Source organism: Acomys russatus, chromosome 20 (genome assembly GCF_903995435.1).
Source record: "Acomys russatus chromosome 20, mAcoRus1.1, whole genome shotgun sequence".
NCBI lineage: Eukaryota > Metazoa > Chordata > Mammalia > Rodentia > Muridae > Acomys > Acomys russatus.
This window is the reverse complement of record NC_067156.1, coordinates 48,040,851-48,057,159: the sequence shown is the minus strand read 5'-3', so window position 1 is coordinate 48,057,159 and position 16,309 is coordinate 48,040,851. Positions and strand designations below refer to the sequence as shown.

At 46.3% G+C, this 16,309-nt stretch overlaps 1 non-coding gene across 1 annotated transcript; it reads left to right on the top strand.

Annotated features, from left to right (window-relative positions):
- Positions 1-15,997: 15,997 nt before the first annotated feature.
- LOC127204864 (U6 spliceosomal RNA) lies at positions 15,998-16,099 on the top strand. The gene has a single exon (XR_007832551.1). It is a non-coding gene; the product is annotated as a U6 spliceosomal RNA (small nuclear RNA).
- The last annotated feature ends 210 nt before the right edge of the window (positions 16,100-16,309 follow it).

The window sequence follows — 16,309 nt, the reverse complement described above, 5'->3', positions numbered from 1 at the left end:
GGGGCTTCAGCCTCATTTCAGGATGGCCTCAATTGGCCCTGAGCTGACTAATAAGGTGTGAAATTGACTTCATCCTCCACCAAGTCTCCCCAGCCAGCCCGTCCATCCCTGTAGCCTCTCCTTGTGCTCCAGCAGACGCAGCGCCACTGACATCCCCTCCGTCACCGGCAGACTAGAGCGTCATCAATGCCCACGCAGGCCCAGGGCCCGCTGCTCTGCAAAGTCTGCAATGTTATTTGGCCAGCGGCCAGCTGGGACTTGCTTGCAAAGCCAGAAGCATCCAGCACGAGTGTCTGCGGTGCCCTGAGCCAGTCATCAGCTCCTTCTGTCTTGTTTACTCCACTTCCACAGGCTCCTTAGACACGGCAGCAGACAAAGGGACCAACCTTAGAGGCTTGCGAGAGGAGCTCAAGGAAAACCAGAAGCCTTCTTTCTAAACAAATAGAGCCCATTCTAAGGTTTATTTTGTTTATTCACTCCTGTTGAAGATTTTGTAGGGGGGGGCGGGGAGAGAGATTCCATGGCTGCAATATGTCCTAATTCCCTCTCTTGCCCATGGATCAGAATTAGCTGGCAATGAAGGAAACACGTATTGTGAGCCCAGTAGTATTTCTTCTTTCTTGCTTAGCATCCATTTACTTCCTCAAGGAGAGCATCCCTATTTCCTTAGGGAGGCATTCCTACCCACCCTGACATCATCCATGTCATCCATTTTGGAGGAGATCCTGACTGGTCCCCTGAAACTTGAGGGGACAAGCATGTCCTAGAGATGGCCAATCAAAAGGAAGGTGACAGTCCAAGGCCAGAATCAGGCTATAGCAATAGGCCCCAAGATGAGTGAGTCAGCACTGGAGGAGAGAGAGGGGGCGGGGGAGAGATCCCCTCCTCCCTCAGAGGTCCAAGGCTGGTGGCTGTCAGCTTGGAACTGCCAGTTGTGAAGGGAGTCAACACAGAAGCAAGCAGGGCAACAGGGAGGGGCTGCTGACAGACATGCAAACACAGACAGGTTACACGTTTTGAGTCTGTTCGATCCAGCCTTACCTTAATCTTAACAATAAATTCTGTTTGTTTGTTTTGCTGTTGTTGTTTTCACTTCAGCCCACTTAGCTGTCACCTCAGATCTATTAAATTGCGAGCCCCGTAGATAGAGGCAAGAATCTTGTATTTCTTTAAAAAAAAAAAAAAAAAAACCAACCAAATAAACAAAAACTTTTGCAGGAAATCCTGAAAGTTTTGCTCCAGGCTGGGGCTAATTAAACACCTGAATGAACAGGGGCCAGTGAGGTGGCTTAGTAGGTAGAAGTGCTCGTCACCAAGCTTGATGACTGGAATTCAATCCCTGTAGTCCTCATGGAGGAAGGAGAGAGCTGATTCCCACACATGGTCATCTGACTTCCACACCAACTGAGACATATGGTTATGCACACACACACACACACACACACACACTCAGTACTCATCCACCCATACAAATAAATAAGCATAACAATAAAAAACTTAAAACAAATAACTAAAGAAAGTGGGCTCTCCAAGAAGGAAGGGCACCAGCATGGCAGGGGATGTTTGCCATATACTGTGCTCCGTCTTTTGGGGTCTTTGCCTTAGTGGGGTCTTAGAGATGGGGTTTTTGTTTTGTTTTGGTTTGGTTTTTTGGTATTTCGAGACAGGGTATCTCTGTGTTATCTTTGGCTGTCCTGGACTCACTTTGTAAATCAGGCTGGCCTCGAACTCACAGTGCTCCGCCTGCCTCTGCCTCCTGAGTGCTGAGATTAAAGGTGTGCGCCACCACACCCGGCTTTTTCATTTTAATTTTTTGCTTTACTTTTGTTGAAAATTTCCTAGGATGAGCAGAGGGTTCTGTGGCCCATGTTCTGAAAGTACTATGAGGAGATAAAAGAAGAGGAAGGAGACAAGCGAGACATCCTTGGGTCGTCAGGGAATGGCCTTCAAGGAGACTTTATGACCCCAGTCCTTTCCTCTTTTTTTCTTTTCACTTCCTGACATGAGTGGTGTGCTGTCATATACCCGTGCCTTGATACGTCATCACAGACACAAAGCAACGAGGCCAGCTGATTGCAGGCTGACTCCTCTAAAACCCTGAGCCCAAAAAGCCCTTCTTTACGTTGATGGTCTCTAGCATGTGTTATAACAACTTGTTATAAAGCCGCATACAGCTCTCCCTTTTTCCCTCTTCTGTAGCCGCGGGCCTTGCCAGAAGGTCAAGTGTCAGAGTTCAAAACCCTTCTGTGGCTTCCATCTTTCCAGCCCTCCAACACTGCTGCATAGCTCACTTCCTGTTGGATTCATACCGGATCACCATGTTGCCAAGAGGATTAATTTTGTGGCAGGCACATATTATTGCTACTTGTCACTTATTTCCCTGCTTCTGATGACAGGATCCACACTGCCTGTTAGGCACCCATACTTCTCTCTTCCCAAGTCCTGTGAGGTAGAAACCCAGACCCGGTAGGGACCCATAACTCTTATGGGAGTCTTCCATAAGGAAGAGTGTGGCTGGGCCCTGTGACTAAGGCTATCCAATTACTGTGTTTGGCACATCTTCCACATGGTTTGATTTGCAATAGACCACATGCTTGGTCTGTTCCTGTGAAAAGCCATATACTAGGCCTTGGGCTCAGAGCCTCCAGTGAGAGTTCCATTTTCACAAGTTGCCACATTTGAGCCTGGCACTCCCAGCAATCATCTTGAAGTGTCTCACACGAAGGCTGGTCTAGGAGCCTAGATAATACAAGAGACAGAGACACACCACGCCACTGGGTTCAGCTGAGCCTGGTGCCAAAAAACTCAAGATATTTCAGACACCCGAGTCACAGGTCTCTTTGCTGGGCAGTCTGCCTTGGTGCTCTGTCCTTGGAACCCAAAATCAAACTGAGAGAGCGTGTGCCTTTGATGATGCTTCCTTGTGGTGTGGACATGGGTGTGTGTGTGGGGGAGGGGGTAACGGGTGATAAGGTAGAAATCGAGGCATGCTGAGAACTGGACAACCTTTCAACAAGTCACTTGATCTTTGAATCATTGAGAGTGTAGACTTTCCTGAGGCCAGGTGAGCCCGAAACTTGCTAAACAGTCTCTCCGATGGCCCCAAGGAATCCACTGATGGTTCCCGAGCTGCTGATAATGCCGGATTCTTGTCCTGCAGCAGGTGCCGTCCTCCAGGAATACTTTGGCCAGAGGGGAGTTGGGTGAGTCCTGCACAGCTGAAAGTATTTGAAGACCAGGAGCTGTTTGTGTTTATTAACTGGAGTGATGAGGGTGTGGGAAAACTAGTGCGTCTTACAAGAAGGATCTAGCACACCCCATGTTCTCCTCAAATGGCCTAGAATAGAACACAAACTGGCCACAGTAAAGGGACAGGTATCCTTTGTTTTGTTTTATCGAGTCAGGATTTCCCTGTGTAGCCTTGGCTGTCCTGGACTTGTTTTGTAGACCAGGCTGGCCTCGAACTCACAGCAATTGGCCTGCCTCTGCCTCCCAAGTGCTGGGATCATAGGTGTGTGCCACTGCACTTGGCCATCCTCTGTCTTTTAACACAGACCTCCTCTTCTTCTTCTTCTTTTTTTTCTTTTTGGTTTCTGTTTTTGTTTTTTCTTTTTCTTTTTCTTTTTTTGAAATTTATTTTATTTTATTTTTTTAAATTTAATTTTATTAATTTATTCATATTCCATCTCAATGGTTATCCCCTCCCTTGTATCCTCCCATTCCTCCCTCCCTCCCATTTTCCCCTTACTCCTCTTCCCTATGACTGTGACTGAGGGGGACTTCCTCCCCCTGGATATGCTCATAGGGTATCAGGTCTCTTCTTGGTTGTTTTTGTTTTTTCACAGACAGGGTTTCTCCATGTATCCCTGGCTATCCTGGAACTCACTCTGTAGACCAGGCTGGCCTCAAACTCAGGATCTTCCTGCCTCTGCTTCTCAAGTGCTGGGAGTAAAGGCGTGCGCCACCGCTGCCCAGGAGACCCACTTCTTCATCAACTTCACTTTCATTGACTTGCCTTGTGCATGTGAATGTGGGCTGGGTTCTGCAGCTCACACTCAGGACACCAGGTGTATGGGGTCAGAGCGTTTACCTACTTGGCTATCTCGCAGCCCATGTGCTGACCTACTTCCATCAATACAGCCCATAGTGCTAACTGCTTTGTGTTTAAAGAAATATCATACATGTTGCTATCAGTCTCCATGGTCACTCAGGTTTCTTACCTTTTTCCCATGTGGGGAGAAGCAGCCCCACATTTGTCGTCTTTTAGGATTCCAGGGGACAAAATTCCTTTCTTGGGACGGTGGGTGGTCAAAGAGGACACAAGAAAACAGCATCGGTTCTATAATTATGACTGTTGACTGTTGTTGAATAACGTCCAAATGAGACATGGAGCAGGCCACATGGGGCACTCTCAGGATCACCCTTCCAGCCTGTCACCTGGACAGCAGTGCTTGGTCCCACCAGGGCCCCTGGGAACAATATTCCATCCACATTCTGTTACTCCTTTCATTTACATACCCTCATGGCTTTGACTGGTTTCCTCTCATATCTTCCTTTGAGTATCTCAAAAATGAAGTTTGCCCAGGACAGATTCAGGGCCACCATTCCTCCAAGCTAACCTTAAAACACAAAAGAAATGCTTGATTTTTTAAAGCCATAATCTCACTTACTTAACAACATAACACGATGGACAGAGTTAGTCAACGGCTGCTATCCACTGAGCCCCCCCCAGAATTCCTTTTATGAATTTTTTACATTAATTTTATTATTCTATGGGTTTTTTTTCTTCCATGTATGTATGCATGTGTACCATGTGTGTGCCTGGTAACCACAGAGGTCAGAAGAGGGCATTTTATACCTAGACTGGAGTTACAGACATTTGTGAGGCACCGTGTGGGTCCTGGTTATTAAACCTGGGTCCTCTGTAAGTGCAACAAGCACTTTTAAAAAAAATTTATTTATTCAGATTATAATTCAATTGCCATCCCATCACTTGTATCCTCCCATTCCTCCCTCCCTCCCACTTTGACCATATAGTGGGGGAGGAGGTCCCCTTGGTTTTTGTTGTTGTTGTTTTGTTTTGTTTTTTAATTTTTTGAGACAGGGTTTCTCTGTGTAGCCTTGGCTGTCCTAGGCTTGCTTTGTTGACCAGGCTGGCCTCGAACTAACAGTGATCTTCCTGCCTCTGCCTCCTGAGTGCTGGGATTAAAGGTATGCGCCACCATGCCCAGCTGGGAACAAGTACTCTTAACTGCTGAGCCAACCCTCCAGTTCAATATGTCTTCTTCTTCTTTTTTTTTTTTTTTTAAATAGAAGATGTGACTGAAGTGTGTACAGATGAAGTGACATTTCTAACATCACAAAATTAGTGACAGATCAGAGCTTTGAAATGGAGTGGTCTGTACCCTTAAACCTGTACCAAGGGCTGGTACACATTTTATGTAAAGGGACAGGTAAGATTTTAAACATGACTAGACACCGTCTCTGCCATAGTTGCTTCCACTGCTGCCATGGCAACATGCATGTGCACTCATGTGCCATGTGCTAGTGCAGGTCTGTTTGCAGCCTTCAGATTGCACATCATGAGCTATTTTCCTTTTGACTGCCTTCTAACTTTAAAAACATGTATCAAATGTGGTTTTTAGTTTATTTTGTTTGTTTGTTTGCTTGTTTGCTTGTGTTTTTGAGACAGGGTCTTGCTGTATTGATCAGCTCAGCTTCAAACATGTTATTCTTATGCTTCAGCCTTCCGAGTTATTGGGATTACAGGTTTAAGATCCAGTCTTATCCAGGCGGTGATGGCACACGCCTTTAATCCCAGCACTTGGGAGGCAGAGGCAGGCAGATCTCTGTGTGTTCGAGGCCAGCCTGGTCTACAAATTGAGTCCAGGACAGCCAGGACTACAAGAGAAACCCTGTTTCAAAAAAAAACCAAAACCAAAACCAAAAGCAAACCAAACCAGAAAAGATCCAGTCTTAACTCATACGATGTGCATGTGTCATGTGTGGTCCAGACTCTGCCCTCTACTGTCCCAGATTCTGACGGTTTCTCCTTATCATGCTCATTTCCCAGCAATGAGCTGAGGAAGTTAAGAGCTTGTGCAAGGCATCCAGTGAGAAGCAGGGGTGAGAATTTCTAGCCCTTGGCCTGCAGAGGCGGGAGGGCTAGCTAGGCAGGCAGGCAGGAGGCTGAGCTCAGCACTGTCTTTTTGCCTTACCCCTGAAAGTCCACCAAGAGCTGCCAGGACTTCCTTGCCTACCCCAGGAACTGAGTGCAATAGCATAGGGACCTGACCTGGTTGGTGTGTGTGTTGTTTATTTTGTTTTTTCAAATTGACACAGATAGAGTTATCTGGGGGGAAGGACTCTTAATTAAATGCCTCCATCAGATTGGCCTATAGGCAAGACTGTGGGGGCATTTTCTTGATCGGTGGTTAATGTGAAGGGCCCAGCTCACTGTGTGTGGTGCCATCTCTGGGAAGGTGGTGCCGGAGTGGGTAAGAAGGCAAACTGATCGGGCCAGGAGGAGCAAGTCGGTAAGCAGCGCTCCTGCACGGCCTCTGCTTCAGTTCTGGCTACCAGGTTCCCACTGTGACCTCACTTGATGTTGCACTCGAACCTGCAAACCGAGATGATTTTGATCATGATGTTTATCACAGCAATCTAAAGCATGCTAGATCAGAGCTCCTGCCCTGCACAGGCCACTGCAGTCTCACATCACACCCTCCTGGGACTTGTAAGCAACCCAAATGCTCTGCCTTCCAAGGCCCGGGGCCAGAGGCCCGGCAAAGCCCAGAAGTTGCTTTGCCTCTGCCTAACCTTGTCAGCTATATCCACTAAGTGAGGGAACACTCAAAGGGCTCTGAGAGGTCACCTGTGAAGATATTTCAGCATTGGCCTGGTTGGGGAAGGATAGTAAGGAGGGAATGAGAGCAAAGAGAGAAGTCAGACCCAGATGCATATGGAGTTGGGAGTGGCAGACACATGTACACCTATGCTCACACACTAAGGCACACACATTCAGACACACTCAGGTAGAGATTCTTTAAGAGCTATTTATTAGCTTAGCTGGGTGTGGTGGTGCACATCTGTAATCCTAGCACTCAGGGAGGCAGAGGCAGGTGGATTGCTGTGAGTTCGAGGCCAGCCCGGTCTACAAATCGAGTCCAGGCCAGCCAAGGCTACACAGAGAAACCCTGTGTTGAAAAACAAAAACAAAGCTGGGCATGGTGGCGCATGCCTTTAATTCCAGCACTCAGGAGGCAGAGGCAGGCGGATCACTGTGAGTTCGAGGTCAGCCTGGTCTACAAAGTTAATCCAGTACAGCCAGGGCTACACAGAGAAACCCTGTCTCGAAAAACAAAAACAAACAAACAACAACAACAAAAACAAACAAAAAAGGAGCTGTTTATTGCCGAGCATGGTGGCTCATGCCTATGAGCCCAGCACTCAGGAGGCTGACAGGGTGAACACAAGTCAAAGCCAGGCTGAGGGACACAGAAAGATGTTGTCTTACAGATGAATTGTTCCTCTGAGTCAGAACCCTATGACTGTGGTCCCCTAACTCTATGGACACAGAACAGCCATTATTGCAGCCAGAAACTGTCCTGCTTGACTTACAGGTATTTATCTTTATTGGTTCCCACACTCTTAACTTCATCCAAACTGTGATAAACAAGGACGTCAGGTGAGCAGTGCAGAGATCACACACCTGCGGAGAGATGTGGGGCTCAGAGAGTTCCAGAATCTTGCTCCAGTAGTTCCAAGTTAATGGCCAAGCTGGAACAAAGATCATGGCTCCCAACTTGGGGAGCTAAGGGTGTAACCCAGTGATAGAGGAATTGCCTAGCATGTGTGAGGCCCTGGGGTTGCCACCGGAAAAATCTCAAAAAGCAACCATGACAAAAGGGGTGGGGCTGGTGAGATGGCTCAGCAGAGAAAGGCACTTGCCACCAAATCCAGCAACTGGAGTTCAACCCCTGGAACTCACGTGCTCTGAAACCAGAATTGACTCCCAATTCCAGACGGTTATCTTTTGGCCCATGCATATTCTACTCTCCCTCTCTCTCTCTCTCTCTCTCTCTCTCTCTCTCTCTCTCTCTCTCTCTCTCTCTCTCTCTCTCTCTCACACACACACACACACACACGTAAATTAATAAGCAAATACATGTATATTTTAAAACAAAAGCCTCACAAACACTCTTCAGTGCCAAGGGACACAGCAGTGACAAAGGCACACATATATTATTACATGATCTTCCCAAAGTCACTAAGTGGCAGATAAGTAGATTTGAACCTGAGTGGCTTCCACACTTATATCTGTGATGAGGGTGCTCTTGATTTGGGCCTGCACAGCTTCCATCCTCCCTGAGAAGGACAGTGAGAGAAACACACGGAGGAGCTCATTTCCTCTACTGCCTTCAATAACAGAGGCCCTGAAGTCTGTGCTTGACCAGGAACCCACAGTCGCATGGTGTATCGGAGTGAGCAAGGCAGTGCATGTGCCAATGGCCAAGCATAACGGAAAGATATGAGATGGATTCCAGGGCAGTGGGGTAGATTGTAGACAGCAAAAGATTGGTACCCATAACATGGATGCTGGTGGGTCTTTTATCACCAAGAATGCTATGTCACACAAGCCTTAAAGACTTAAATTGGATGCCTTAAGCTCCCTCCCATCACTTCTGAGATTCTTTTTTTTTAACCCAACTTGGGATCCCTCTCTCAGGACAACTCTGGGGTGATGGCTTGCTTTAATTTCCATATCCAGAGGGAAATAAACCGAAGGAGACTGGTGTTTGGGTTCTGCCACGTTAGGGCCCTGTTGAAAAGACACAGCTTGCTTGCCTGATAGCAGAAGTCTGGAAAGTCACTAGGACCTATGGGTTGCCTGGATGAAGTCTGTATACCCTAAGGAAAGTAAGTGTGTGTGTGTGTGTGTGTGTGTGTGTGTGTGTGTGTGTGTGATGCTGGGGGAGGGAGCCTAGTACTTTATTGGTCACATACTGTACTTGGTTGTCTTGCATTTGTTTCTCAGCATGTTTTGTGGAAAAGAACAAAGATCTCTCACATAGCTCTGCTCACTCAATGGTCACACAGACCTAAACATTTCATATTATAGCTCTTTACTTATATATACACACACTCAAAAACAGCTCTGTACCTCCCCTGATTTACCAGCAGCGTGCAATAGTTGAGAGGTCAAACTGAGTCAGGGCTTACAACCTCCATCCCTCCTTCCGAAGACACCCCATGCCAGGGAGGGAAGCGGCTGCATCATCGGGACAAGGGTAATCCTGGACCCTGCACCACACTGCTCACTCCCTTCAGCTGCAGTTATGAGGGCTTGACCCTTTCTCTCTCACATCTTGGGAGTCACTTGGTGACATATAATCTCAAATGCTCTTTCCCAGAACTTTGAGTCTGACAGTGAAAACGGAATGGCTTCCAGCCAGTAGCCTTGTGGTGACAACCCCTATGGAAAGCTGTAGAGAGCATCCTGACATAAAAAATGGCTGTTTTTCCTTCTTCCCAGCCCTTTAGTATGTCCTTTTTGGTTTTTGTTTGTTTGTCTGTTTTGTTTTGTTTTTTTGAGACAGGGTTTCTCTGTGTAGCCCTGACTATCCTGGACTCGCTTTGTAGACCAGGCTGGCCCCGAACTCACAATGATCGGCCTGCCTCTGCCTCCCAAATGCCGGGATTAAAGGCATGCACCACCACCGCCCGGCTTCCTTTAGTATGTCCTTAATTCTGATGACCAAGCTTGCTCTTCCAGTCTCTCTCACCAAGAGTGGAAGCTTTCCCCAGCCTTCCACCGTTCCTTAGTTTCTGGAGCTCGAATCAAGAACCCTGTCTGACACAATCTCCCAGAGGGAAAGGTCTTGACCTTCTCTTCCTTCCAAGACTTGCTTCCATTTGTTCTCTAGGAGAATAGTTTGCGTACCCCAGAGGAAGCACCTGCTTTGCCCTACATAAAGTTTCACAGACAAAACAAGGAAACAAACCTAAGGTAATATGCTTCCTACACGTTGGCAGTGACATCTGAGGTTCCTGGAGGGGCTTCACGGTGCCCATTTTGTTCACCTTTGCCACAGGTTCCATTACAACAGCAGGCAGAAGTGTTTATGTATGTGTTGCTTATACTGAAGCCAGAGAACCTGAGACAGTGAGAGAAAAGGCAATGAGGCCCGCCAAGTGCCCTGTGCAGTGTCCTTGAGAGGCCTTGGCTGGCACCGGGGCACTGCCTGCTGCCTATTATCACCCACTGGTTTGGGGTGTAGTTATTGATACAACCAAGGGCTGATACCTCCGTTGACTTTGTTGTATGTGTGACTTAGGGCATGTCCTTGGTCCCAGGGCCCCCAGTCTCCCACTCACACAAGGAGGGAATGGGACACAGTGACCTCTAGGGAATCTGTTACGAAACCCTGGGTCTGAAGAAAGCAGCGCCCAGGGAATGAACTGGGCTGGGGTCACATTCCAGGGCCCAGGAGGCACAGTAAGATTTCCCGCCTCCCCTCGGCGCCCCGCCCGGCACGGTCATCTATCTGTTGACTGCACATGGCGCTGAGACGTTTCTGGATTGCAAATGGCTGCGTGCCGGGTGTAAAGGGAGCCAAGAGGACTCAAATCTCCTCTTGCTTCATCCTTGGTCATGTTTCTGTCATGCCAGCCAGCAGACCGCATACACTCAGAGAATGGATTCTGGCTGGATTCTGGTGAGGCTTATACAGGGGAGTTTCAAAGCTATGAGTGCTTCTTTAGGGGTACACCAGGACCATTGCTAGAGGTGGAGATCATGATGGCGGGGGTGGGGGTGGGGGGTGGGGGTGGAGTGGGACTCCAAAGAAGTTCCCTCAGAGTCAGCAGCAGTTCCCTCAAGTGTGTCTTTGGATGAACATCATCATTGAACGGAGTTGCTGAGAAATGCAAGAAAGTAGACCCAGCCAGCGAGAGTTCAAATTCAAACTACAGCTGAAAAGGTCTGCAGAAACACATGGGTGTTAGCCAGATGGTAGCCGCTCCCTGGGGAGTATTCCTGACCCCAGGACCTTGCTCCCAAATGACCTGTGTGTTTAGACAAGACCTTGCTGCATAGCCCTGACCAGCCTTGAACTTGTGATTCTTCTGCCTCAGCCAAACAAAGCTTCCAATGAACTCTTTCAGGATAAAGAGGAAACAGTTTAAAAAAAAAATTGCTTCCAGTCTGGCAGCAATGGCTCAGTTGTTAAGAAAGCTTGTTGAGCCGGGAGTGGTGGCGCCCGCCTTTAATCCCAGCACTTGGGAGGCAGAGGCGGGCTGTGAGTTCAAGGCCAGCCTGGTCTACAAAGCAAATCTAGAACATTCAGGGCTATCACACAGACAAACCCTGTCTCAAAAAACAAAACAAAACAAAAACAAAGGAACAAAACAAAACAAAACAATGCTTGTTGCTCTTTTGGAGGATCCCACTTTGGTTCCCGGCACCCCTACCAGGTAACTCACAACTGCCTGTAATTCAAGTGCCAGGGGATTCAATGTCCTTTTCTGGCCTCCATGGTCTCTTACACACATGTGGCATTCACACACACACACACACACACACACACACACACACACACACACACACACACACACACACGCTCTTAATTAAATAACCTAGATTTCTCCAAATGACTCCACTGGAAGGAACCTTGTCCTCCACAGTTCCTGACTTACCACAGGCTGGTGAACAAGGAAGTGCGCAGGCTCTCTGCCAAGCATGGCCTGGGAAGAGTGACTTGTAAAGTACAAATCCCAGTAAGACAAACCAAGTGTGAAGCTGCGGGGCTGGTAATCCAGTGACTGTGGATTTTGAACTTGGGATTTGTTCCTTGCAACAAATTAATCTGTACACCCTTACTGTTGGTTCGCCCAAGGCAGGGAAAGTAGGCATGATGCCAAAGTTATTTTTGCATTTCTCGAATTTAAATAAGACACAACCCTGTGAAATGTGTAGTAAATAGAAATTTAAATATGAGTTAGGTATTTTTTTTTTTTTTTTTTTTTTTTTTTTTTTTTTTTTTTTTTTTAGCAGAAATACAAATTGTGAGGTTGGTAATATTAAAAGGACTATAACCGGGTAGGTAGGTAAAGAGGCATCTAGGGAGATGGCTGAGTAGAAACAGAACCATGTAGGTAAGTAGGAGAAATTCTAGGAGGAAACACTGAAGGTTGGATGGTAAAGTAGACCTGGGTGGCTGAGCTGGGATTTCACTCAAAAAAAAAAAGATCTTTAGCCAGGCAGCGGTGGCACATACGTTTAGTCCCAGCACTAGGGAGGCAGGCAGATCTCTGTGAGTTCGAGGGAGAAACCCTGTCTCAAAAAATAAAAACAAAACCAAAAACTCTTTACATGCATGAGGTGCAGCACATACATGCAGGCAAGCACTTATACACATAAAATTAAATTTTATATGTATACATATACATGTGTACATATACATACACACATATGTATTCATGCTTTTATTCCTTACACACACACACATAATTATTTTATATAGATGGGTGTTTGGTGTCCATAGAGGCCAGAGGAGAGTGTCAGATCCCCTGGAAATGGAGTTACAGATGGTTGTGAGCTGCCATGTGGGTGCTGGGAATTGAACTCGGGTCCTTTGGATGAGCAACGAGTGCTCTTAGCCACTGAGTCATCTCTGCAGCCCCCAAAACTGTACCTCTTAATCCAGTGACTCTGAAGGCTATCTTCAAGAAATGCTTCCCCTGAACCAACGAGGGGGCTTAGTGGAAGAAGTTGCTTGCTGCCAAGCCTGAAGACTTGACTTTGAACTCTGGGACCCACACAGTGGAAAGAGAAGACTGGCTCCTGACCCATACACATGTACACATATACACACAGTAAATCAGTACATAAGTGAATACATGTAATAAGAACTTTAAAAGGAACAGAAGTGTTTTCCCTGTATACAAGAGGCAAAACAAGAGCACTCATTGGTGTGCTGGTGTGTTTGTACTGGCTGGGGACAGCCAGCAGCCAACCGCTAGGAGGTGTATGTAATGACATGGAAAGCTTCCCAAGGGCTACGAGTGGGAAAAGCAGATTTCAGAATAAAGTTGGTCATCATGCACACCCCACAGTGAGAAACTTCATATCCACCATGATGGCTATATAGAAAGAAAGGGCAGATGAGGACAGTGTTGGCAGGATATAAAAAGTGGGAGCTTAGCTATTTTCATAGGACAGTGCAGCCACTGGAAGTCCTTCAAACAGCTAAACACAGAATTACCGTGTATGTGTCTTCTTATTGGTGAAATCCCAGTACTGGGGAGGCGGAGGCAGGAGAGTAAGGAGTTCAAGGTCATCCTTGGCTACCTAGTGAGCTGGAAGCCAGCCTAGGCCACGTGAGACTTGTTGGTTTGTTCTTAAAGATAAGTTCTCAAGCTATGTAGCTTTGACTGTCCTGAACTCGCTTTGTAGACCAGGCTGGCCTTGAACACAGATCCATCTGCCTCTGCCTCTGCCTCTTAAGTGCTGGGATTAAAGACATGCGCTGCAGCTGCTGCCACCACCACAACCACTCAGCAGGCTACATGAGATCTTATTTCAAACAAAACAAAATTAATCACAATATATCCTATTAATTCCACTCCAAGATACATATCAAACACAAATAAGAATACAAACTCATACATGAATATTCATAGCAACATTATTATAATAGCCCAAAGTATGAAACAGCTTTAATGCTCACAAGCTGACAACTGCATAGCCCCACAATGGAATCTTAGTAATTCAACATTTAAAAAAAAGGAAAGAAAGAAAAAGAAAAACTGACATGTGGTACACAGACAAACCTTGAAAAGCCTCTTAAATGGAAGAAGCCATTCCCAAAATACTATGCATGATTCCATCTATATGAATGCCCACACAAAAGAGCAGAGCACTGGCGAACTAGAGCTGGAAGGCTATAGAGGTAAAGTGGGTACCATGGCTGAGGGGCAGATAATGTGCAAGTCTGTAAATACACTGACTCTGAGTCAGATACCTAAAGTAGGTTAGTGGTCTAGTGTGCTGTCTATGTCTCAGAAGATACTCAAATATAGCCAGGGTTTTACACTGACACACTTTACAGTTGCAAAAGACACTAGTCTAAGTGTTCACTGGTCAGTGGTAAGCTAAGGAAATTATAGCAAAATAGACTACCAGAGACTGAAATGGGGACATTTGTGTGAATGGGTATTGCATGGTCTCTACAACATATCACACAGTAGGAGAAGCACGGTACACATGGTTTCCTCATGTGACACACAGGAAAAAAAATCTGAGTAGTGAGAGGGTCTATGTCTCCTGTTTGCTTGTTTCTGTTTTATGTGTAGACTAGACATTAACAAAGTACAGTTCCCACACCAAATCCTGCCTGTTGCCTATCATGGTATAGCCATCGATAAGAATGATATTTAGAGTTTTCAATAGTTGATAAATAATCAAGTATTCAGCTGGGAGATACAGCTTGGTAATAGAGTACTTGCCTAACAGGCACATGGCCCTAAGCTCAGTCACTAGTACTGAAGAAAAAGAGTCATAGTACTCAAAATTAAAATTGGTGTCTACAAATAAAGTTTTTGTTATTGTTGTTGTTATTTTGTTTTGTTTTTTTGTTTTTTGAGACAGGGTCTCTCTGTGTAGCCCTGGCCGTCCTGGACTTACTTTGTAGAACTCACAGCAATCTGCCTGCCTCTGCCTCCTGAGTGCTGGGATTAAAGGCATGTGCCACCACGCCCAGTGCTTGGCACATAAACATACTTATTCAGTATGTGTTGCCAAGGCTACTTTAAAATTTTTATTTATTTATTTATTTATTGTATATGAATGCTTTATCTGCAGAAGAGGGCATCAGATCACATTGTAGATGATTGTGAGCCACCATGTGTTTGCTGGGAATTGAACTCAGAACCTCTGGAAGAGCAGGCAGCACTCTTAACCACTGCGCCATCTCTCCAGCCCCTCAGGCTGCTTTTTTAAAAAATAGACTTGATTAGTTGCCACAGAGACCATGAACATGCAAAGTCTAAATTATTCACAACCTGGACAATTATAGACAAGGTTTGTTGACTCCTGACCTAGCAACTGTGAAAAACACTGAAGCCTGTTGTCCAGTGGACTGATCTGGCAGGGGGTTCCTGGAGGCAGAGGATGGAGAGAGCTAGCTGACCCTGCATCCTTTGGACCAATTAAAAGAAGTCAACACAAGATGAATGTGGTGGTAACACACTAATCCCAGCATTTCAGAGCTGGAAGCAGGATGCTCAGCAGTTCAAGGCTACATGGTGCATTTAAAGACACCTTGGGCTACAAGATACTGTCTCAAAACCCAGCAACAACAACAACAACAAAAGTTCAACCCAGGGACATATCTCTGTCTGCTACCATATTAGGACATACATGTATACATATTGATGTGTATGCTTTTGTTTATTTTGAGACAGGGTCTTTTAAAAAATTATTTATTTACTTTACATCCCTATTACAGCCTCCTCCCTCTTCTCCTTCCGGTCCCACCCTTCCACTCTCTTCTTCCCTTTCCCCTCTTCTTCCCCTCAGAAAAGGGGAGCCCTCCAAACTGTCCCCCAGCCCGCCATTAGGACTAAGAGAATTCTCTTCCACTGAGGCCCAACAAGGCAGCTCAGCTAGAGGAAAGTGACACAAAAGCAGGTAACAGAGTCAATGTCAGAGACAGGCCCCACTCTAATTGCTAAGGGACCCTCATGAAGACTGAGCTGCTCATCAGCTACATATGTGTAGGGGACCTAGGTTCAGCCCATGCATGCTCTTTGGTTGGTGGTTCAGTCTCTGTGAGGCCCCATGATCCAAATTTCACTTACTTTTTGTTTTGTTTTGCTTTGTTTGTTTTGAGACAGGGTTTCTTTGTGTAGCCTTGGCTACAGGGGGGAAAAAAGAAAGAAAGAAACAAACAAAACAAAACAAAACAAAATGCACTTATTAAAACAAACAAGAACAGTGCTTGCTTCAGCAGCGCATATACAAAAATTGGAATAATGCAGAGATTTGCATGGCCCCTGCACAAGGATGACACAAGTTTGTGAAGTGCTCCATATTTTAAAAGGAGGAGGAGGAACAAGGTCCACCATTGCACTTTTAGAGGTCTGTGTTCAGCCAGGTTGTAGGCTCTGTGTGTGGGCGTGGGCGTGGGCGTGGGGGTGGGGACAGTGTAGCCCCTAGTACAGAGCACAGCCCACTGTAGCCTTTCATAGTTATAGAGTGAATGAAAAGGAACAAAGAATGTGTTTGGTAAGAGCCAGGCATGGTGGC